The sequence below is a fragment of the Cryptotermes secundus genome, unplaced genomic scaffold (assembly GCF_002891405.2).
Source record: "Cryptotermes secundus unplaced genomic scaffold, Csec_1.0 scaffold230, whole genome shotgun sequence".
Classification (NCBI taxonomy): domain Eukaryota; kingdom Metazoa; phylum Arthropoda; class Insecta; order Blattodea; family Kalotermitidae; genus Cryptotermes; species Cryptotermes secundus.
This window is the reverse complement of record NW_019722429.1, coordinates 1,174,852-1,199,700: the sequence shown is the minus strand read 5'-3', so window position 1 is coordinate 1,199,700 and position 24,849 is coordinate 1,174,852. Positions and strand designations below refer to the sequence as shown.

At 41.4% G+C, this 24,849-nt stretch overlaps 1 long non-coding RNA gene across 1 annotated transcript in view; it reads left to right on the top strand.

The window, feature by feature from the left end:
• The window catches only part of LOC111861336, a 196,082-nt gene that overhangs the window by 114,544 nt on the left and 56,689 nt on the right, over positions 1 to 24,849 (top strand). Inside the window, exon 3 of the long non-coding RNA XR_002842220.2 lies at positions 10,658 to 10,738. This is a non-coding gene — a long non-coding RNA (uncharacterized LOC111861336). The remainder of the gene's footprint in view (positions 1 to 10,657; positions 10,739 to 24,849) is intronic.

Genomic DNA, 24,849 nt, shown 5'->3' with positions numbered 1-24,849 from the left:
ATAGAAAGAAAGAAAATAGCATTAGAGTGAGCAGCAGAACCCTTAATTACAAAAACTTATACACCTAATGATGGCCAGTCTGACAGAAACATGTAGTGAAACAGTGTCGCATAGAGGAACTACGAACGACGTTGCACTTAGACGGCCCACACTCACAGGAAACTCACTGCCTCCCTGCTGCAAGGATCTAACCCTTAATGTTATTTATAGAGAGAGAAAAATACGCTGTTTACTGTGAGAATCATACCAAACACACAAATACACTCTGTGGGCAGAATGCAGGTTTTTAATATTAAATATTTAGTATTAAATCAGGTGGTATATATAGTAACCACTTGGCTTTAAAGGGTTAAGGAAATAAGCCCACAAGTCTCATGAAACATGATGTTCTTACTAGGCGTCATAAATCCCTCAGTTGTTTTTTAACAGGCGCCACTGGGTAGCTGAGCGAAGTGTCCTGTAGTTCTACACTTCCTTTTCTCAAATGTCATCATAACACTTACCTTCAAACCGACATTGGCGTACTGTTAAATTCTTGCTACATTTGCCGTTCTCTGTCGTTGAAACAGGGTAGTTAAATATCATAAGAATTCATCAGTCAGTATATCGTTGAAGGGAACATGAAAGAGGACTGTGATATCACAGAGGAAGTGTCTGAGCGGAAATTCGGTCCAGGTAGTTCGTGAGTTCTATGTCAGACTGTAACCACTGCACGGCTTCATTTTCCTTTTTGACACCGTTAATCGGGGGCGCTGCACGCAGTTATTCCTGTCTCACTGGCAGAACGCCTTCATCATCTCGATAAGCAGTTGGTCGTCCAATTTATACTAACTTACGGCAGGGAATTAAGGAGCTCCGTCGATAATGGGAAAAGGGGTGGGGTCACCGAATGTCTAGCTTTGTTACGCGTTCTGAAACGTCTTTGTATTCCTCCAGCTGTACCTGTTTCCTTAACTGTGGACATATCCATCTCCTGAGCTTTCAGTTACAACTTATTTTATTGCAAGTGTTTGTCAAAGTACTGAGGAAACTGCCTGCACCTGTAGCATAATGAAAGCAAGAAGAATAAGGTACGTGGACTGTGCAACACATATGGCAAGACGAGAAATGAATATAAAATGTAGTCCTGAAGCCTGAAAGACACTTGGGAGTATTTGGGGTATGTGTGATACGTTACTAAAATGGATCTTGTAGCCTGGATTCGTCTGGTTCAGGAGTCCAGTAGCTGAATTTTTTTTAAAACTGCAATATATTTTCGGGGTGCATAAATGATCATTTTTGAATCAGCTGAATGACTGTGAGTTTCTACAAGTCAACACAATTCACATTCCATTTTTTTTTATCATCTCTATTTTAATGTTTTCCTCTGATCTACGCCAATTCGACTCTTCCCTCCGGATTTCCAAGAAAAACTTCGTAAGAATTTCTCTTCTATCGACTAGTGCTGCATTTCTATATTATCCTTCCTGGTTTGATTATTCCGGTGATATAAATCTGTCCCTGTGTTTGATTAGTTAAGCACTATGCTACTAAGACAAATAAGGGAGTGGAGGTATAGCTCCACCATTCTTTATCTTGGCATTAGTTGGTGAGTAGTCAGCTTCACGTCTCTGCCGCTTTAACCTCTGGAAAAGGGCCCCAGGTACACAATGGATAGGAGGCTGCGTGGACCACAGGGCCGGTCTGGACTTTGGGAAGAAGATAAAAATCTTCCACTGCCGGGAATCGAACTTCGGTCGTCAAGCCCGTAGCCTGACACTTTACCGACTGAGATATCTCGGTTCCCCATTATCCTGTTCTACATCCCCAAATACCTACTATGAAATTCCCCCGTTATCCTCCCTCTTGTAGAGGTCCAAATATTATCTTCAGCGTCATGTTCTCAGGCACCCTCAGTCCATGTCGCTCCCTCAGCGCGGGGCCAAGTTGCGTGCCCATTCAAAACGGTCCAGTAAATTATAATTTTGTATATTTTAATTATGACATCTTTAGACTCAGAGGAGAAGACAATTAATTCTTCTCCATCAAACCCATATATTTTAATAAGTGCACGTGGTTTTCGTTGTTATTACTGTTACTGTGACCAGGGATAGGACAGTAGATATAGCGACTAACTTCGGAATGGACGACCAGGAGGTTGGAGTTCAAGTACCGGTAGTGTCTAGGATTTTCTTCTTCTCTGAGTCGCCCAGGCCGGCTTTAGGGCCCACCTAACCTCCTATCCATTGGGTATAGGGGGTTCATTCCCCAGGGGTAAAGCGTCCGAAGCGTGAGGCTGGCCACTCACCTCCAACTAGTGTCGAGTTCAAGAAAATGTGGATACATACGCCTTCATGACGTAGTGCTCAATTAGTTAATCAAAGGGACAAATTTACCTCTACCTTTCATTACTTTTACTACGGTTTTAATATCGGTCTTCATTACGTGCTTGTTAGGAGCGCGGTCAATAGCCTTTTATTGCTCTTCGCGTCTTCCCTGGAGAACGGTATTCTCATGACGTCCAGATCCTTGTAACGCTACGTCATCCAGACATAGCGATATTTAAATGAAATGTTGCCTCTGCTTTTCTTAGGAATATTACGAAATGCATTTCGATTCCACAAAATAGTGATGAGTAAACAAGCTGGCATTCTGTTCGGACCGTTCCGACATTGCACAACAAAAACCCGTATGCAAGCTTCACAGGGACTCCCTGAGACGCACGCAACCCGCCTTGTTAAGTAACATGTATGATTGGCAGAGCTGTAAGTCAGTTATTACCTTGTTTAACTGTGTTATTTTTTTCCCCATATGAACGGAGGTCAGGTCAGGTTTATTCTCATGAAGCGATTTGTGTTTAATTTTTCTTTCGATGTTGCCAAATGTACTATAAATTCACTGTAGATTTTGGTAGAGATTTATACCAATAAAAAAAGTAAAGCTATCCCTGTACCAGGCCGTGAAGGCCCATAGAGTTGTGAGACGTTGAGAGCCCCACATTATCTAGACAATCGGCTCAAAAATGGCGGCAAGGTTGTCAGCGCCGGCCGCGCTTTACTCCCCAGGAAAATTATTTAATTAATTCCTGGTACTCATTTGTGGTTTTCTAAAGCGAGGTTGCAGGTTATGAGGAAGTTTCGAATGGTATACTGAACAAAGTTCTCTTCTCCAAGTATAATTAGTATGATCAAGTCAAGGAGAATGAGGTGGGCAGGGAATGTAGCACGAATTGGGAAGAAGAAGAGGAAGAGGAAGATGAAGAATGTATATAGGATATTAGTGGGTAAGCCAGGCTAAGGCGTAGGTGGGTGGACAATATTAAAATGGATCTTAGAGACATAAGATGAAATGGTATGGATTGGATTGATCTGGCTCAGGGTAGGGACCAGTGGAGGGCTCTTGTGAACACTGCAATTAACCTCCGGGTTCCATAATATTCTGGGAAATTCTTAAGTAGCTTCAGAACTGGCGGCTCCTCAAGAAGGGCTCAGCTCCATCAGTAACTAAGAAATTAATACTCAACAAGATTACCGAATGATGAAAATACGTAGCAGTAAATTATTATATAGTCCCCGCTGCAGGTCCCTGGGACAGGGTCCGTCTTTAACAGGAGACAGCCATTCGCCTGGCCAAATAATTCTCCGTTCTTTACGGAACCAGAAGATTCATTGCCGTGTTCACAAGAGCCTCACACCGGATCTTATCCTAAACCAGTTGAGTCCAATCCACATTCTTAGCCCTATTCTTTAAGATAGACTTTTGGGGGAAACTTTTCGTGGAGCCCATTTAGAAGCCTCTGAAAACAATGGGAGGATGATATTAAGATATATTTTGTGAAGGATTGGGGAACGAGCACTCGTGACCTACTTCAAGATTATAACCAAACATGCTGGAAGGACTGAGAAATAGGACAACAATTTCAAGGTCACTGCGTCCTCACCCGAAATTCGAACCAGTTTTTGTGGCAGCCTGTACTGTAGATCAGGTTACAAGGTATGAGGTCGAGTCCGACACGGATAGCTTGTGGAATAAGGCCATTCAGTTGGCAACACTGCTTATTTTCCCCTTAACATCAGAGGTCGGGTCAGGAAGATTGGATGTTGTTGGATTTGCTCATGTCCATGGGATAAGGCTGACAGAACAGATGCTTATCTGTGTTAACAGTCACCTCCTGAGGACCACATGCGGGCTTTGTCTTAACCATCCGCTACACCTGACGGCTGTTTGAGAGTTATTACAACAAATCAAGTAGAATGTTAATTTTGCAGCGGCTGCATGGACAGAGCTGCAAATGCCAAATGGATTCGACTTTATGGATGTAACCCTGGAGCAGTTATTTGAATCGAGAAACTATTTATTTCCTGCTTCGTTCTCTCCTGTTCCTCTTTCATTACCTTCTTGTTGTAAGAAATTATTTATTTCTGTCTTCTTTACTTTTTCCTCTCTCTCTCTCTCTCTCTCTCTCTCTCTCCTTACCTTTATATTCCTCCCTTTCATTTCCGTTTTCATTCTTACGTTTTTTCTTCCCTCTTCATTCCTTTCTCGCTCTATTTATTTATCGTTCTTTGTCCTCGCCGACTTCGCTTTATTTACCTCTTCCTTTCCTTCTTAGATCCGTCCTTCCTCTCTTTACTTAATTCTTTATTAATTTTTTATTTTTCCCCGTTTCTCCTTGATCTTTCTTTGTTATTATCCTTCTCTCTTCCATTGTTTCCTCCTACTCTTTTGTTCCTTCATTTCATCCTCCAATCTTTTCCTTCTTCCGTCCTAATTTCCATTTCTTCATTCTTACGTTCTTTGTTTCTTCTTTTTCTATCTTTATTTCTCTCTTCCATTCTTCTTTTGCACTCCGTTGATTCCCCAGATAATTATGTAATTTGACTTTTATTAATTTACACAAGCCTACTTATTTGCTGTGGTAGCCAATTTGTTGGCAGTACGCTGGTTAGTTGCTTATTTAAAAAAAATACGTTCTTCTGGGGTGTGAGGCAGCGTAGTTTAGTAAATGGGTAGCAACGGTCAGGAATGACCTGCTGCTTACAACTTAGGGCGGAAGACACTGCCGTGAGAACACCAAACCTTGCTTCTTGCTCCGTTACCGAGGAGGGACCACCCGCTTGCAGAGGACAAGCCTACGGCAGACCGTAGCAGGTGGCGGCGGTCCGTGTAATTACATTCGAGAGTGCCACAGGGGGGAGAGGGTTAATTAAGACAGCACTGCGTCCTGTCGAATCAGGTATATCATTTGGTGGTCTGGAAGAAAAAGTGAAATCCGGTTCCGAACTGGCTGCAAGAACTTGTCAGTTGTAACAACATTGCCCATTAACATTATTTTCGTTACGATAACTCAGCCAGTATAGCGATGAACTACGGGTTTGACGGCCAGGGTTCGATTTCCTGCAGGAGAAAGAAAATTTCTCTACTCCACAGCGTCCGAACCGGCTCTGGAGCCCACCCAGCCTCTTATACAGTGGGCTTGGATCAGGAGCATTTAGAAGTCATCCAACAAATTCACTGAAACCCTCTGTTGTTTAGAATATCGGACGATGCACAAAGCAGAAACACCCCAGGAAACCGGAAGGAACTACAATGTATGTACTTTGAGAAATAGATTGAAATTGTTAAGTGAGCACTGTTAATTAAATAAGTATTTTAATATTTTATTTACTTGTTATATATCATTTTTACTTATGTTATACTACATTTTAACTAAAGTTTACAATATTTACCCTCTGAGTAATAGAATTTATTCTTTCTTTAATTTACAGGGAACTGTATCATTTTGCCTGGGACGTCATAAGCCTGTGTTTACTCCTAAACAGGCACGGCAACTGGCAGACCATTTGAGGGAGCTAGACAAGAAATTCTATGGCATTACCAGGAAACAGCTCACAAGTTTAGCGTACGAGTTTGCCGACAAGAAGAAGATTGATCATAGGTTCAACAGGACTGTGAGATTAGAAGGAAAGAACTGGGTATTGGTCTTCTGCAAGAGGCAAAATCTAACATTACGCGCTCCAGAGAAATGCGGTCTAGGGAGAGAAATTGAATTGAACAAAATCCAATGTGAGCGATTTCATAATAATTTGGTCAGTGTGTGTGCTAAGAAAAAGCTTCCAGCTCATCGTAAATTCAATATGGACGAGCCTGGTATCTCGAGAGTGCCCCGTCGTGTCCCAAAGGTAATATCCCCAAAAGGGAAAGAAAATCGTCTGCAAAGAGACACCAGGCGAGAGGGCAGACAGTAACTGTAGTGTGCTGCATATTTGTTCCTCCAGCTATGATCCTCGCAAGAAAGCGGATGAAACCAGAACTATTCACAGATGCCCCAGAAGGAACATTGCCAATGATTTATGACACTGGTTTTATCAATACTGAACTCTTCGTAGAGTGGCTAAAGCATTCCAGCAGCTTCGTGAAGCCAACGAAATAGGATCCAGTTCTTCTGATACTGGACAACCACATCGCCCATTGCAGTATTGAAGCTGTTCTTTTCTGTAGGGAACATCATATAACTCTTCTGTTTTTACTACTGCATGCAAGCCACAGGCTTCAGCCTTCAAGTGTTGGTTTTTCGGGCCTCCGAAGGAAGCGTACGCCAAAGAGGTTGAAAGGGGGTTAGTGAACCATCCTGACACTGCAATTGCTCAGCCCAACGTTGCCAGAATCTTCAGATCAGCCTACGAGAGAGTGGCAAACATGAAAATAGCAGTAACTGCATTCGAGACAACAGGAATGTCTTCTCAGATGAAGACTTTGCACCCTCAGAAGTGAAATTCTGTCCCAGTGTGCAGGAGAATCAAGCCACTGTAGAAGACACTCACGTTTCAGTGAACAATGAAAATGGTAATGAAGTGTCCTTAACAGTTCAACCTGCGATAGTTGAGGAGCCACAAGTGTCACCTGCTATGATCTCACCATTGCCGAAGGCAGTGCAGACGAAGAAGCGGAAGAGAACTAAAAATTTGAAGTTTTATCTTCCTCTCCATATAAGAACGCTCTTCTAGCAACGAGGAAAGAGCCAATCAATAACAAACAAGGCAGCAAAACTCTTTCTTACGACGGGTCTTCAGTAGGGTCAACTTGTTCTGCAGCTGCAGAAGAAGAGGAAGTTAATTCTCCTGGTTGTGACGAAGCCTATGAAGGGCCTATTACTGAGGACTGGGCACAATGTAGTGGGTGGCATGAAAATTGTTTAAGCTACGAAGGCTTCGGACCCTTCAAATGCGACGTATGCTAACGCACATTCTTAAAGGACAGTGCCTGTAAGACTGCGCATTTGCCATTCGAAGAAAAATGTTCTTATAAAGACAAAATATTTAATTTTTGTAACTCTGTTGATGTGTTTTGTATTCTTGAAGATCGGGAGTTTTGTTTAATAAATGCAGTTTTCCATGGATCACAATAAAGATGTCTTTATGGGCATAAATACAGTAAGTCCGCAATCTTAAGTGCCTTTCCCCTACAGTTTTTTTCCTAATTTTTAGTCCTAATTTCCTTAATTACGTCATAAGTTCAGCCGGGATATCTCAGCGGGTATAGTGATGGGTTACGTGCTGTAAGGTCGGGTTCAATATCCGGTAGGGATACGAGTATTCTTTTCTCCGTAACGCCCAGACGAGCTGTGGGGCTCACTCAGTTTCCTATCCAATGGGCACCATAGGTTCCGCACCAGGGCGTAAAGCAGTAGGTGCTTGAAACTGATGACTCAGTTCCATCTAATGCAGGGATCACGAATGGTGGGGCTATACCGCTACGCCCCCATATATATTCACGGCGTGGTGCTTAATTCGTTAATTAAGCATAGGAACAACTTTACATTTTATCTTTACGTCATAAGGTTATAATTTTTCAGCGAGTTCTTCACCAAAGTCAGTCAGCAGAACTTGGTCTCCAGCCCTCGCAGGGGGGGGGGAGGAGCTAACGAGCCTAGAAACGTAACCGGAGAAGCACATAAATAAATAAAGAAAGAAATATAATCTCTTTTAAGATACAACTTCAGCATTTACTTCGTGGGACTGAGAAGATCCATACAACTTTCAGGCAGAATAGCACAATACACCGTTTCCGAATCGAAGAACAAACCCGGGAAGTCCCAGATGCTAACCAATCAACCGTAACTTTAGTTCGGCCTCGTGTTGTTGCTGAAGATACAAACTACCCTCCCCCCGCCGTGTAATTACTTCGACATGTGCTCATAATTCAAGACGAATTACAGGAAAGCGAAAGTGTGACGTAATGTTTGGTGAAAGGAAGCACCAACGTAGTACACACATCATAATAACCCGAAATGGCAATTACCCTTGTTCTCGTTGCGATGCTGCTGGTTCTTCGTATTTGTGATGGGATGTGAACATAGAACGCTGTTACGCAAACATAGGCTTCATTAGACGTAACATTAAAAAGTTGCACATTTACCTTTTGGTTAGAGCGGATTCAAATGATAGGTTTACCTCACGAATACACAGACAGAAACACAACGCAAACGTATAATATAATATAATATGTGGTATGGTAGAGTTTAATGCCTTTTTTAAAAGGATACATAAATGCTTTCGTAGAAATTACAAGAAAAACTCACAAAAAGCAAACCAAAATTTTGTTCAGCAATAAAATTTGAACAAAGAATTTTCTCTTTCATGTTTCCATCAAAATACAATTATAATGTCTGGTAAAAATTTCGGAAGAAATATTTCATAACAAAGTAAGTAAACACGCAGTGCAGTGAAGCTCGAAGCTATATCCCCACCACAGCCTTACAAGAACAAATTACTAGAAGTCTGTTCTTCTCGCAAGTTTATGCTCACATCAGAGATAAAAACAACATTTTGATACTTTGATATGGTTATCATATTTGGTCCTTTTATTTTGCAGGACGAGATTTGAAAACCACAAATTGCTTAGAAGAAAATTTAAATCTGAGAAGAGTAAAATCATTGAGTAGCACAGGGTGTTTCATAACGAGAAACGTGATGCTCTGTACAGGATTTTGATGGCGAAATCTCTTGTAATATGTCCACTTTTAAATGCAAGAAGGAAATGGGAGAATCGCGTTATAATGCTTCTTAGGCATATGCGAGTAGGTTGTGAGGCTCGGAGCTGGATGGAACTGTCACGTTGTATCTTAAATGGTGGGCTTTGATACCCTGGAGCTGAGCTATTACAAACCTACTAGAAAGTGTGTTTGTGCGTAAACAGCAACTTAAGCTGTTCAGTAACTTGAAGAATGCCGTCTTCTGGGATGTGGCACAGTGTAGATATGGTGTTGACCGATGTTTCGGTGGAACGTCGGTTAAAACCATATATACACGGCGTCACATCCCAGAAGATGGCATTCTTCATAGTCACCGCCGTGAAAACATGCAATTCTTATATATCCAGTTACATATTTGGCTATTTATGCCATTAGTTGTTTTAATCATCTACTCATTTAAGCAGCCAGTTTTGTTTATCATTTTTTTCCTTGGCGCTACAGCCCCAGTGGGCCTAGGCCTACCTCCATAAATTTCTGCGTTCAGTTCGTTTTTCTAGATCTTACACATTCGGTAGGACTCCTTGGACGGGTGATCAGCTCGTCGCAAGGCCTCTACCTGCACACAAACAAAAAAAAAGCGCACACACACAAACTAAACATCCCTGCCCTGAGTGGAATTCGAACCCACGATCCCGGTTTCCAAGCGAGCGAAGATAGTACATGCCTTAGACCGCTCGGCTACCGTGACCGGCTTGTTTGTCATTTAGTCACTTAAATAATTAGTTATGTTGCAGTAGAATCGACGAAACAATTAGCACCGCTAGTGGAATAAAGTTGACTGCCTTCTCCCGTACCCGGTGTGAATGTGAGAAGTAGAGTGTAGGGGTGTGGGGGAAAATCTATGGCGAGTCTTTCTTTAATTCTGCTATAGTTAGTTAAAAAATGGGTATTGTACTTCAGTTAAACAGTTAGTTATATCAGACAGGCAGTCAGTTAGACAAAAAAAAACTATTTTATTATTCAGCCACTTGGTTATAAATCACTTATATTGGTCAGAAAGTTGGTTAAACAATTTGTCTTATACATAAGTCAATTAGTTAGTCTGTCAGTTTTCAGTCATTTAATCATTTAGTGTTTTTTTCTGTTAGTCAATATTTATCTATATTTACTAATCTCTCGTCATTATGGACCTGAGGTCGACTCAGCCTCTAACAGAAATAAGTACCAGGAATCTTCCTGGGGGCTAAAGGGCGACTGGCATGCAAGGCTGACAACCTCACCGCTATCTGTGATCCGATTTTCGAGAAAATGTGGGAGCCTCAACGACTCAGAACCGTATGGGCCTTCACGGCCTGTTACAGGAGAGCCTTACTTTTTTTACCTTTCCGTTACTGAATCATATTTCTTTTAGTGCGATAAATTTCCACAAAGAAGGGCGGTTTATTTCCTTTGTCATGATATGCTTTTCTACGACTACATTAAAGGCGTATATTACGTAACTTTCTTTACAATTTAAGGAGGCTCCTATCATTAGTAATTCTTAATCTTTCAATGACGAATGGTAGATTAGCTGGAACCTTGTTTTCTCCATTTAATACCGTCACTTTTTGCGGTTAGATGCTTTACACTCTGACCCAAATTAATACACGTTCACTGAAGTGAAAGAAGGTACATAATAACATAACTGATGATCTTGACTTCCAGGGTCACTGATGATTGATTTCTATGAAGACACTAGGCAGCTGAAGTCTGCGTGTACTGCAAAGCATAAGGAAATCTGCCGAGGTAAGTAGAAATTCCTTGGATTGTGTTTCATTCCGTTCGAAGAGTACCGGAATTTGCAAGATTTATATTGGCTCGACAGCGGCGTAGCTGCCTGGTTGTTGCTTGGAAACGGCGTGTATTACTTGGTTCTACTTAGTGGAATTTCATCTGAAATGACCATCCTATCTTACTGACGTACTTTGACGGCTATGTGTCGTCAACTTCTGACGTAAGACATTAGATTTTTCCTTGGCACTACAGCCCCAGTGGGCCTAAGCCTACCTCCATGAACTTCTCCGTTCACTTCGGTAAGACATTAGACATTAGATATTACTGGAAGAAAACCTAATTGATTTATTTACAGGAGAAAGTGCATCCTATAAATTTAATGAAGTTTTATAATAAGTTTGATAAATATATTTGCACGTGTTATTAATTCTTCTTGTTCAGTATGTAACTTGGCATGAACCAGTTGTACCAAATTTTGACAACGAAATTTTCTACTGGCTTAGAAAACTTTCGGAACTCTTTTATCAGCTGCAGGTCCAGAATATTTATTGAAGTAGTTAGCCCTTTATTTGAACCAAACCACAGAAACTGACGAGTCTGAAGAGCCTCCTGATCCCTTTGAATTTTATTGGAAAAACCAAATCTCACTTGGTAGTATTTATCGTAATTACATAGCAAATTTCTACGAAGCAAGTGCCAGGGCTTAACACAAACCACACATAACTCTATTTCTTGTCCATTTTGTTTCTGCTATTAGTTATGCATTTGTATATTCTTCGCTCAAATCTTCATTTAACTCTTTCTTTATCTCCCTCCTCATTAAATTTTCCTTCCTTCTTCCATCCTCTATTCCTTTATGGGGTGTTCATCCTTTCTTTCATTTTATTCCTTTCTTTATTAATTGTTTATTTCTCCTTTTATTTCCATCTGTCTGCCTTCCTTCCATTCTATTATTCCATAATATCTGCCTCCCTTTCTTCTATTTCTTTCCTTTTTCTTCGTTTTATTTACTCCTTTTCTTCTTTTCTACTCTTTTTATTCACTATTCTCTGACTTTATTTATATTTTCCATTTTTTATATCTTTCTTTTTTTCATATGTTACCTTGAGGCCCAGCACTTTCACGAACTGGCGGTTTTTGTTTTGTCTGCGTCTTCTGATGTAATATAAATGAATTGGTTTCGGTAGTGTTTTGTCTTCTAGAGAGCTCACGCTTTCCTGCCGGGTTAATCAGCAGTAGTGCACGACAAGCACATGTGTTGTTTGCATAATTAGTTTAGAATGTCTTCATTTATCTTTCCCGAAAAGAATGAATAGCCATCAGCTTTCATTATGAATTATATCTCGGAACGTATCAGTTCCTTTTCATCTGAAGATTCGTGCGTCTCTACATGAAATAAAAGGCATTTTCTTCTAATCGGATTACCTTCTTTCCAAGTAAAGACATTCCGCGATTCGCATGCCTTAGTCATCAGTAATTACCTACCGAGTAGAATCTTACTTCGGAAGCTAATAGTCTCTCGCATAGTCAAGAAATTTCCCACCTTTTATGGAAACCGAAAGTTTATAATTGTGGCCCCAAGAGTCCGCCAGAGCCGGTCACGGTAGCCGAGCGGTCTAAGGCATTTACTGTCTTCGCTCGCTTGGAAACCGCGATCGTGGATTCGAATCCCACTCAGGGCATGGATGTTTAGTTTGTGTGTGTGTGTGCGTTTTTCTGTGTACAGGTAGAGACCTTGCGACGAGCTGATCACCCGCCCAAGGGGTCCTACCGAATGTGTATTGAGTATTGAGTATATAGAGGGGGTGGGTTTCCCCATGCACTTAGACCAGTTATTGGTCCATTGTGCGTCGCCCTTTTAATTTCTACTTTCTCCATACCCTACCGGTACTGGTGCTCGCTATTAGCCCCTTTCTGCCAGCGAGGTTCCAACCTTCTACTGGCTATGGTATCTAATAGTTAGTCCCTTTCTCTCAGAGAGTTCCTCCCTCCTCTGGTAGTGGTACCTAATACTTCCCCATCTACCGGAGGCATTGGAAACTACTTTGGGCGGGAAACTTTTTGCCAAATTTAGCTCAGAGGTCTCCTAGAGATATGAGGTTCTTTTACGTGCCGTAAATCTACGACACGGGACCCACGGTTTAAAGTCCCTCCCGGAGGACTTGTTCCCTGAATTTTTCCGCCCTTAAAAATTCCACGACCTCCGCCGCGTACCTTGAGTCATGAGGTGGGTGCGTTACCCCTAGACTGCGGAGGCCGCTTTACCGAATGTGTAAGATCAGGAAAAAACGAAGTGAACGGAGAAGTTCATGGAGGCAGGCCTAGGCCCACTGGGGCTGTAGTGCCAAGGAAACAAAAAGAGTCTGGCAGTGAAACCCATCTGAGCCTGATGTGTCCAGTGCACATTCCTCGGAATCCTTTCCCGCTCACAGCATCCTCCCATCCACTGCAAGTTGTCTCTTTTTTCATGTTTTCCGACTAACGGTATTTATCGAAGATTATTTCTCATGTCTTCCAAACGTGCTTTGTTCTTTCCCAACTCATTTTCCTTGATTCATCACCCAAATATTATTTCATTCCCACCGGAGACATCCGCGTTTCTTTTGTGTTCGTGGTGTCCTGTGTAGGTAGCGGCCTTGCGACAGGCTCACCGTCCCCGGGACCTCCCAAATGTCTATGTAAGTCCCATAGCTCCGGATCAGTTCTGATGAGAAGCAGACCAGAGGGCCTAGTACGAAACGTAAAAGAAGAAGAATATTTCGTCAAGAGTATGAATTGAAACTTCTCATTGTGTGGCTTTCTCCTTCCACCTCACACCTCCTCTCCCTCCAATTCAACTGTTCTGCTCAGTAACATGTTCTCAAGCGCTCATTAAACTTCATAAATACCTCAATATTAAATTGCTGCATCCTGTTGCACTGTGGAGACCTAACTTTTCTTTCCGTTTTTTTCCTGCCCTCTATGTGTAACATCGGTTAATATCCTCTTATCGTTTTCTCTGCATTGTCGCTACATGTTTCGACCTAACCTGCCATCATTAGGTGTGCAGGTTGTTGTGATGAAGGAATTTGCTGCACATTGTAATACCATTACAGTAAACAGCAGAGTCTATCATCATGTTTTTTTAGTTAGCTTGAATTGTATGCGTCAGACTAATCTCAGATCATCGGTTGCTTAATCCTTTGTTGCTAATGTGGCTATTGCTATTAATTGTATTTTTTCATTGGCTCTACAGCTCACTTGTGCCCAGGTCTCTGATTTCCGGCTTTATGGTCATTTTATAGACGGTAGGACTCCTTGGGCGGTTGATCAGCTTGTCGCAAGGCCTCTACCTGTACACAAACACTAAATATCATTGCCAGAGTGGGATTTGAACCCACGATTCCGGCTTCCGAGCGAGCGAAGACAGTAGAGGTCTTAGAGCGCTCGACTACCGTGACCGGTATTAGTGCTGTTATCACTGCCCCACGCCTAACCCCCAAGCTGGAGGACCATCCCTTGTCGGCTGTCAGTGATTGCTTATTCAATAGATTCGCATTTTCCTTCCCTACCTGGAGGGCATCTCCTCCCTCCACATGCGCGCCATGCCGTGGTGACAACGGAACCACCTAACATGGTGTATTAGTTATACGAAAAAAAATTAAACAATGGAAATATTCATATCTGAAAAAGATGAACTGGAGACAGATTGGAGACCCTACCTATATAAATAGGAAATTCATTTATACTTTCCTTTATTGCTAGTGGGGTGGGACTGAGTCCCTTGTACTGCGGCCACTTCTGGCCTATTGTACCAGCCCCAGATGATAGGTGAGGGTGACTGTGGAGCAATTGGTGGAATGAAGAGTGGCAGGGGAAACCGAAATACTCGGAGAAACCCTGCTCCGGCGCCACTTTGTCCACCACAAATCCCACTTGACCAGACCCGGGATCGAACCCGGGCAGCCGCGGCGGGAAGCCAGCAACTAACGGCTTGAGCTATAGCGCGGCCTCATCTACACTTCACTACCAATACAGATTGGGTATAAGGGTTTAAAGCGTTGCCCCGTTCAACAAGACCACCGTTGAGGTTTACTGACAGCCGCTTTAGAACTTCTGTTCTGTCACTCATCTGAACTAGTTTTCTCTCGGGAACAGCTCAAAGCATCCAAAATGAAGCGTTAGCTTGTGGCACAGTAAATTAATACGGGTGGAAACTTGGATCCTTTGGAAACTGAAGCAACGTTGCTGAGCAGGCAGGAACATTGATGTGAGTGTAACACGGAGGTACTAGCTTCCGAAGATGGCCAAGAAAATATGTACGAAGCCGCTCAGCCAGACAGCTTGTTCTTCCTTAACAGACGCTTAAGATACTTGTGTATCAGGAGTGGTTTACAGGTTATACGCATAGCTCGCAACTAAACCTTCCTTGTCGCATCTCCAACAAGTTGAAGCTCTAATAAATAAAGTAAACGAGCGAACTTGATTCGATTTATTTTACTGCACTGCTTCTCCGAGTGAATTTCTTCATCAAATTCAGAATCACAGCACGGGAACTTAAGTTTTGGCCATATTCATGTTACAATCATTGCGACTGGACAGTTTGCAATTGAGGACAAAGAACGCCATTCACGTGACGAGCCCTAGGGCCCTATCAAGATATCCTCATGAGAATTTAGGAAATTGTCTTTAAGTACACAGTCATGCTAACTCGAGGTTTCTGCAGTGGAACGAAAGCATCACCGACATTCTGATCTGCATTTCTGACTTTCCGCCCATTCAACCACTCTTCACAAACAAGCTGGATATAATAATATTTCTAAACAGGCTAAAACACGCAGAAGTTGACTTTTAGCCCATGGCATAACGTTTTTCACTATAAGTGCTATAACGTAAAGTGGCTACGGTACAAATTTTCAATACCGACTTTAATGCCGGATCGCTAACATTTTGTCTTTATTTGGAGAAATTGCGCATGTGAAAGTTTAATTGTGACGAATGCGAGTGAGATTGAGATTAAGAACTTTGTGTGTTTTCATGAATACCTTCTGTCAGAATTACCTTAAGAAACTTTTAATTATAATGTAAATTGTAATGTGATTGTGACGTAAACTCGTCAGATTTTCTCTTCGCAACAATTCTTGCATAAAGTGTTTTGTTTCAGAAAAACCATATTTAGCGACTTCAGAGTCGGATTCATTAAGATAACTATCTCACGAAATCAGGCAAAGAATTTTTCCCTCCCAGTGCCATCACAGAAATGTGAAACAGTTTGCTTAATTTCATTGTAGGAACGCTTTTTCTACATTTCGTATTAGACCCTCTCGAACCCACGATCCCATTGTTTGAATTGGCGAAGTCATTTCATGCCTTAGACCGCGAGATTATTGTATTCGGCATTGTAAGTAGTAAGCCGGCGAATTTTTATAAAAGAATGAGTAAATATTAGCTTTTAATTTATTGTTATAGTTAATATGTGTAATCCGTCTGATGTTTTCGTCAATTTTAAAGTAAGCAGACTTTGTTTAGACACGTCTGCTGTCTTTTGCTTTAAGCGGACACAGTCTCTCTGACTGAACAAAGTACAGTGTGCTCAAAAATATCAGTACTGAAACTCGCGCATCTCGAACACGCATGTGCGTTTGTCGACGGGTTATAGCTCCAGCCGCACGTGTTCCCAGTATTGAAAAGGAAGTTGTGTTGTGCAGTTGTTGTTGGAAATGGGTCTCTCGACGGAGGAAAAAGTATTCAAAGTTAAGTATCATTTCCGTTCATACGGAAGTAGTCGCCAGACAACTCGCTTCCTTGGTCTTGAACGGCCAGATGTTATCGTCCAGAAACCGCTACACAGTACACGTGTGACAATATGGTGTGCCGTCTCAGCACACAGTATATTAGGCCCCTACTTCATTGAGGATGAGGAAGGCAATGCTCTTACCGTCAACGAAGAACGCTGTAGGGACATGGTGATCGGACCATTTCTTCAGGATTTGAGAAGGTTCTGTCGTGCAAGGGGCCTTCACATGAATAGACAGTGGTATCAACAGGACGTCTTTTCATTTCAGTATTGAATTTTTGTAGCATACGCTGTTCACCACTTTCAGATGTTGTACTCACGAATGCAATAATAGTAAAATGTATTCATTGTTATATCTATCAGTCAACAATAAGCATTTAGCAGGCAGCACGACCATAAGTTTATAGGGATGCTAATCAAAATGCAATCTCTTAGCTGTATCGACTAATATTATAACTTTAGAGCTTTTTAAATTCCTCAAGTATCTAATTCAATTCCATATTAAACAAAGTGAGAAATTACATTTTTTCTGTTTTTGTTACAAAATTTGATAGTTATTCGTACAATTTTCTTCCTTATATCCATTAACACATCTCGTCACTAATTTCTTCAACAGACCGTCTCCCTTTTTTTCAGTACTTAAGATAAAATTAGATGAATTCATGCTACCAGTAAGTTATGGTGAATCCACACTGATAATGAATATTTATTTCAATAACCGAGATTAACGGCCGTGGGGTTCCGTTGCGCTGACCAAGCGACACCCTCTGTCCGCTAAAGTATGCACTAACTTCGCCGACAGCGGCGGTCACTCTGTCGGTATAATTCGCTTGCGGATTACAGGCCATGGAGTTTATTTTCTGGTATCTTCTTATCGATATCAAGTAACATTCCTAACATTTAATAACATGAAACGTATCCATTTGAATCTCACTTTCTTAAAAAAAAACAAGAAAGCCAACAGACGGTTGCAACATGATATGGGTTCCACATTGTCCCGGACTTTTCCTAATGCTGGCCTTCCTGCGGGAAGTCAGTGAAAAGTAACGAAATACGTCATTGATGTCACAAACAAATGGGATCGAATTCCCGGGTTCCTTCGACTGGTTTTCCTATAGAAAATCAGTCTAGAATATCTCAGTTATGACATTATTAATTTCATCACTTAATGAGTTAATTTCCACAATTTTACTGCAGGTTTACCTTTGAAACGTCTGTCTAAAATACCTGAATTGCATAGTCATTGACATACATGATCACCAGAAAAGGCCAATTTCCATTTTCTCACTCGAGGTTTCATGCCGGAGACAAGTCTAGAATACCTCAAACGCAGCGTCATTGCTTCTGTCTTCTAGTATGAGCGAAATTACATGCTCTTGTATCTGCTTTTCTTTCACTCGAGACTGCAAGGAAGGTGTTTCATTACTGTTAACCTCCATGCTAATGGAGTTGAACTCTCTGCCTGGAAGGGTGCATAAACCGCATGGTGTCTTCTGAGCTCTGTTATCTGATATAACGGCTCTTCTGCACGCGACAAAGCAGATGAAGCGTTCTTTTGAACAAATGTACTTCAAAGAAGGATCCATTCTGATGAATGCTAAAGGAATAAGCAATAAGATTGGTTATGTTTATTTACACAAACAAAAGAATTAGTGATATTTATTTTAGATGCATTAACGTGTAGAGTCCCGTCCCTGACTACAACCCGGGAGCGTAAGTTCCGTGACACTACTGACCTCGGGTTACTTCTGAGTTCCGACATCGGTCATGACCTGCAACAGGATACCTTCCAGCTAAACTGAGCAGAATTCTTTCTTTAGCAGAAAAATATATGGACACTTAAAACACAACTTTCATATCCCAGATCCCTCGCAGGATAACGAGAAACAGGTCATATAAAAAAGAGACTATTAATGATGACAGTAATAAACTAACTCACTTTATGAAGTGGAGTCTCTTTTTTTTTTTTTTGGAAGCTGGTAGTTACGCAGCTAATCAGTAAATTCCCTGTTTTCTATAGCAGTCTTTACAAATCCACCACTGGTCCCCACTTTTAGATACATGAATCCCGTCTACACCATCATATTTAGCAAAGATTTTATTATTATTGTGTCATCTACGCCTGGTTCTTCAAATTGGTATTTCCCTTGCAGATGCTCCGACTAAGATTTTGAAGAAATTTTCCATTCGTGCTATGTGAAACACGTGCCCCGCCCATCTCGTACTCCTTAATGTGATCACCCTAATAATGCATAGTGAGAAGTCAAAGTTAGCAAGTTCACTGCGAACTATTTGCAGTTTCCTCTTGCTTCCACTCCTGTCCCTCGTAGGACCAACATTCCTTCCGCTTACTCTGTTCTCTTAACACCCGTAGCTACAAGCATTAAGGATGCATTTCATAGAGCCTTCGACTGCTTAACTTGCTGAGCAACTAACCAATTTCCTAAATGATCAACTAATGACTATCAGACTATCTCACTAAATTTCTGATTGACTAAACAAAATAAACACCAATTCACCAATGAACACCCTGATTGGCCAAGTATCTAACGTAAGAATGAACTCATTCATTAAGAGACTGACAGATTAACGGTATAGATTATAAGAAAGAGAATTATATGTTTATATACCTATGTACAGAAGTCTCATCATCTGGCCCATAGGTCTTATCGAAAATCAGATTTAATCATTCCACATCTCACAGTCAGTTCTTCAGTTCTTTTTCCTTTGGGGCTACAGCCGCAATTTGGGCCTTGGCCTACCTCCATTAAACCCTCTGTTTCACTTCTGTTTACTAGATCTTAGACATTCGGTAGGACTCCTTGGGCGAGTGATCAGCTCGTCGCAAGGCTTCTACCTGTACACAAACACAGGAAAACGCACATGCATACACAAACCTCAAACACCTATGCTTTGAGTGGGATTCGAACCCATGATCACGACTTCCGAGCGAGTGAAGACTGTGCATGCCTTAGACCGCTCGGCTACCGCGACCGGCTTCCTCAATAATATTTCTCAATATTACAGTGCAGTGTATGTAAAAGTATATATTCCTTCAGGTGTGACTAATTTATTGTAAATACATATATTACCTTTTATATTTCGACCTTCCTTCATCATTGGAAATAATGCACATATTCGCAATACATATGTCTGTATATAGAAAATATAAATATCTGTGTAAGATTTGGGGCTTTCACGGCGGTGACTATGAAGAAAGCAGTCTTCTGGGATTTTGCACCGTGTATATGTGGTGTTAACCCCACATATACACGGTGCAAAATCCCAGAAGACTGCTTTCTTTATAAATATCTGCATTATAAAAGAAATAACGTATTGGGAAATATCTGAGATAGGAACAGAAAAACGATTCTCCAGCAATTCACAATGTGACTCGAATTGCTTTTACAAATGAGGAAGAAGCATTCATCACTAGCAACAAACCTCGTCATAATTTGCTTTTATCTGGTTCTTAATTAACTAAACGACGAACTTTTCGTAGTTGTCTTCTACCGAGAAATGAGAACTGACGGGTATTGAAGTCAAAATCACATTGCGACTGACGGTCAATCAATCAGTAAGTCTTGGTGTTGAGCCCCATCTGGGGTTCATGACCTGGTATTTAATCCTGTTTGACAGTTACGGTCTTATTTTTGTGAGGCGCGCCCTCTGACAGAGGACGGTTCTGTCTTTTGTATATGCTGCTGGTCCTTGCGAACGTTGTCTTTCTCGGGTCCGAGTCCCATGGGACTCGCGACAATATTTTACTGTCTCAGATTTGAGACATCCCTTTTCGTCGCCTCCTACGACTTGCAGGGCCACGACGGAGGTAATCAACACCGCCTCCACAAGGGTGTACTCCTCTCACTGACTCTGGTTTCCCTTCAATACGAATGAATTTTCACCTTTTACTGGCTGGTGTCATTCTATAAATATCTTTACGAGTATATAGACTGCGCACGGACCACATAGAAATCACGACATCTATTGCTGACGAAATTTGTTTATTGCTCGTTGCCAGGCCATTGAAAGGTCTTTGCCTATTGTTGACAAAGAATTTTTCTTCAGGGGATCATGTTTACCTAGCTGTTCCCTAGCAACGAATATGCATGTTACAATATGTTGATGAAACCTCTGAGGATGGCCAAGACAGGCTGAAACATATAAAGTAACTTGTGTATTCACAATGAACTAGTCACATCTGAAGAAATGCATACTTCTTACATAAATATTATACGTTGTGATGGAGAAAGTTTCATGAAGTTGAGGTTATCCTCCCATTTGTCTTTCTGTTTTTAAAGTCTTTTCAGCTTTTTCAGTTTTTACCTGAAAGCGGTGCAAATGAAGTATGGTCATTACGTTTGTAATAAACGAAACACCGCTTGAAACATCCAGATCACGGAGGCTTATGATGGGCTGAACCCATCTGAAGAGTCAGTTTGCGTGTCAAATGTGTCTTTTGCTTTTTGTTTATTGCTAGTGGGGTGGGACTAAGCCCCTTGTACTGCGGTCACTTCTGGCCTATTGCACCAGCCCCAGATGATAGGTGAGGGTGATTGTGGAGCAATTGGTAGAATGAAGATTGGCAGGGGAAACCTAAGTACTCGGAGAAAACCTGCCCCAGCGCCACTTTGTCCTCCATAAATCCCACTTGACCAGACCCGGATCGAACTCGGAGCGTCGCGGTGGGAAGCCAGCGACTAACCGCTTAAGCTATGGCGCGGCCCGAGATAATCCCTATCTTTGGAGACAGAGACCAGTCTCTGAAACGTTGCGTTTTGAAATATAAACAGGTTGGTGTTTTTAGATGAAAACAGGATGATTGATAATGTTCAGAAACATAATATTTGCACCATTGTAACATCGTGTCAAAATTTTACAACTTATTTATCCTCTGCTTCGGGACTAATTACTGTACGGAATAGGCCGCAGTTGTACAATCCGTGACAGGGTAAAAGTGCCAGTGAATTCTAACAAAGCAGGCTTGTCCCACATATAGCTTTCATGCAGGTGCCAACACGATTGTTAATTCTTATTATAGAGAGACCACAGGAGGCCACGAATTTGTACGTGAGCACAAGGGATCACGACTTTCTTTTTACATTACGCGGCAGAAGATGAAGATCAATTGTCAATTTTTTATGTCGCAGTTTATTGCTCTTTTCGACAGTTCGTAATACGATAATTCAATTCCTATATAAAGATCTATTAATAACCTTATTATGAATTAATAAGAAACGTCCTGAAACCGTATAATTAATGGTCACCCACTGTGGTAATTTTATTACCACCTCACGTTTCTGCACCTATTCATAGCTTTGAGGTATACCATGACACAATCACTTTGGCATGGTTTCCACATTGTGACAATTCAAAGCATCATATCGCCTAAATTGTGATACGTTTCACTCTTTGACCTGTTTTCTGCTAGTAAGTACCATATTGCCGAGACCAGAACGCCTGCGCATGTCCTCAGCAAGGTTTGTCTGCTTCATCATGATCCATAGGAACGTAGTGGTTGTGTACTGAGCTGGTCCCGGATTCGATTATCACCTCAGATTCAAGCAGCCTTGAATGAAGTCCTTCACTGTTTTCTTCAGTCACGGTTGGAATAATATCTTAAAACAGTCCACGACCGTCTCCTTTCACATTCTCTCACATTCAACCTTTACTAAACCCCTTCATTCGTCAGTATATAACCAATACAGCTGAATTAATTCAAGAGAATAAATTTATGAGAAACGAATTTCTAATCCTAAATATGCCAAATTCCTACCATAAACCCCTAGTAAAATATGTGGACGTAAAAAATACGGGATTATAAAAGGAAGGGGAAAGTTAAATAAGGATCTTGTTAATTTTACTTTATTCTATTTAATGACGCTCTCAGTAGTTCAGATATAGATTCTAATGATAAAATTGTTAGCATTGGTGAATTTGGGAGGACGCGGAATGAAGCGAGCGTGATATACAGGGTGATTCTAAATTATTGTCAGGGTTTCCTTGGCCTATGATTTTCATACTTTACGTGCCATAAAAGAGCGCCCATGTTAAAGTTATCTAGCATTTTACAGGTAGAGTTACACATTCATATTCCGTAAACATTTTCTTCCGTTTTGAAAATTATAGGCCCGACAATAATTTAGAATCACTCTGTATTTGTAGATGATATCCTGGCATTCCTTTGTAGACAATGAGGAAAACTAAGATATCCTCCATCAGGATAATCGGTATCTGGGCTGAGATTCGAAAAAGGCACCTTCCGGCTACAAACTAGAAGTGTTGCCGCTTAAGCCAAATTTCACGGTCTTAATTTGTACCTCTCGGGAAATGGCATTCGGGTGGTCAAATTAAGGAGAATTAAATGGGCCGGGCATGTAACATGCATGGGAAAGTCAAGAAATGCACACAGATATTTAGTCGGAAATCCTGATGGGAAGCGGTTAAGGTGATCCAAGCCCATGGGTGCATAATATTAAATTGGATGTTACAGAAATATTGGGTGAAGTTGTAGGCTAAATTCGACTAGTTTAGGATACGGACCAGTGGGTTGGATCTTTCGAACGTGGCAATGAGCATTCAGGTTGTATAGAGAGAAGTATCTTCGTAATTTCCTTTCCTTATATCAGGTTCTGAAGAAGAACTGTGCTTCATGGAATTAGGCATTTAGTTCTTCCGTTGATTGTTTCAGATAAAGTTGTACTCTCAAGGAGGTTAGTTGTTATGCAGATATGATGGCATAATATACAGGGTGATTCATATAGAACCGGCCCGACGAAATGAGATGTAATATAAAATATACCATACAGATATTAAAGTAATTTATACATATCTTATCTTGGATTGTGTGCCGTGATAAGAGCAGGTGTTGAAAGTGTCGGCCGTTTTCAAGTAGGCATTAGAAACACTCGCTGTTCAACAGTGTACTCCATGACTGTCGCCTGCGCACTGCAGACACGTTTCGGCATTGTCCTTGACCTTGCAGCATAAGGGCTGCCACTTGCCGGATCATGCGCACACCATTCGACTCATCACGGCCCACGGATTATTATGTCGTAATTGTGAGCGGTTATATGCATCACCTGCAGAATTATTAGCAAATTCATCGGGCCGGTACTATACGATTCACCCTGTACTTTGTTACTTGCTGAGAAGGGACAATGAAACATTATCACATGGGTACACACGACCCAGAAATGGCTTCGTTTCGCAGCCTCTTATTGCGAGAGATTGTCCAGATTTTGTAAAAATACGGCTGTAAGTTGTCCGACCCAAACACAAAAAGGGCAGGCAGCATGACCTGAAGTAAAAAACTGTTGAAAGTGTGGGAAAAGGGAGATGTCTTCGCAGAAGGTGTGACAGACAATATTGTCTCATTGTTTAACTCAATGCTACAGTTCGAGTAGATTGTTTCGCAATTGAAGTTACATATCTTGTGAAATTAACTTTCTATACTCTCGATAAAGTTTCTGCGAGGAGTTAAAGCGTGGTCGTTCACACATTTATTTCACGTCAAACACAGTACACGTCCATGTTCTGTTTTGAAACATTGTTCCCGGTAATGTCCGTTTCTGTCAGGGATTAGGCATTTCGTTGTCAGTTGTATGTACTTCATGTTTTATGTATTAAAAAAGGTAAAGTTATCCCTGTAAGAGACCATGAAGACCCACAAGGTTGTGAGACGTCGAGGCTTCCGCATTTTGTAGACAATCGGCTCACAGATGGCGGTGAATTGTCAAACTTACCCTCCGGTCTCCCTTTACCCCAAGGAAGATGATGCCTGGTACTTATTTCTATTAAAGGCGGAGTCGAACCCGGGGCCGCAGTGCGGCTGGATGGATTAGATAAATTGAAAAAATCCACGTCATATAAGGACTCGAATCCGCGACCTTCCGGTTTGTAGCAAAGTGCCTCAACCAACTACGCTACAGCGTACTCCCTAAAATTAATACCAACATCAAATTATGTTCCCAAGCTGTCACCCATCTAAATACTAAGCACGCCAAATATTGCTTAACTTTGGTTATCGGGTGAGAACCGGTGTTTTCAACATGCTCTAGCCGTTGCTATTGCTTGTATAGGGTAATGGAAAATGAAATGTGAAGTTGTCTTTGTGCCATTGAAACGTACATGGGAATGGGGATAAATACCATTTAAATATGCGAAATGTGAAGTCCTACGGGCTCTTCTTGCTTATTTCTTACTTAGCTTACTGTTCGACCCTGAAGATGAAGGCAGTGTTTCCTCCGAAACGTCAATAAAGTTCAACCAGTTTCCATAGCGTCAGATTCCCGAAAATGTTTAAGAACTGTGATCACCTGCTAACATGAGGCACACTAAGGGGCTT